Below are 524 nucleotides of genomic sequence, written 5' to 3'. Positions count from 1 at the left end.
GAGGAGATAGCCAAGCCACTTTCCATCATCTATCAGTGTTCCTGGTCAACTGGAGAGGTCCCAGAAGACTGGAGACTTGCCAATGTGACTCCCATTGACAAGAAGGGTCGTAAGGAGGATCTGGGAACTACAGGCCTGTCAGCCTGACCTCAGTGCCAGGGAAGGTTATGGAGCAGATTGTCCTGAGGGAAATCATGCAGCATTTGCAGGACAACCAGGGGATTAGGCCCAGCCAGCATGGGTTTTTGAAAGGCAGGTCCTGCTTGACCAACCTGATCTCCTTCTATGATCGAGTGACCCGCCTGGTGGATGAGGGAAAGGCTGTTGATGTGGGCTACCTAGACTTCAGCGAAGCCTTTGACACTGTCTCCCACAATATTCTCCTGGAGAAACTGGCAGCCCCTGGCCTGGACAGCTACACTCTTTGCTGGATAAGGAGCTGGCTGGAGGGCCAGGCCCAGAGACTGGTGGTGAATGGAGTTAAATCCAGCTGGCAACCAGTCACGAGTGGTGTTCCCCAGGGG

Source organism: Numida meleagris, chromosome 1, assembly GCF_002078875.1.
Source record: "Numida meleagris isolate 19003 breed g44 Domestic line chromosome 1, NumMel1.0, whole genome shotgun sequence".
NCBI classification, from domain to species: Eukaryota; Metazoa; Chordata; class Aves; order Galliformes; family Numididae; genus Numida; species Numida meleagris.
Note: the sequence above shows the minus strand (reverse complement) of the source record.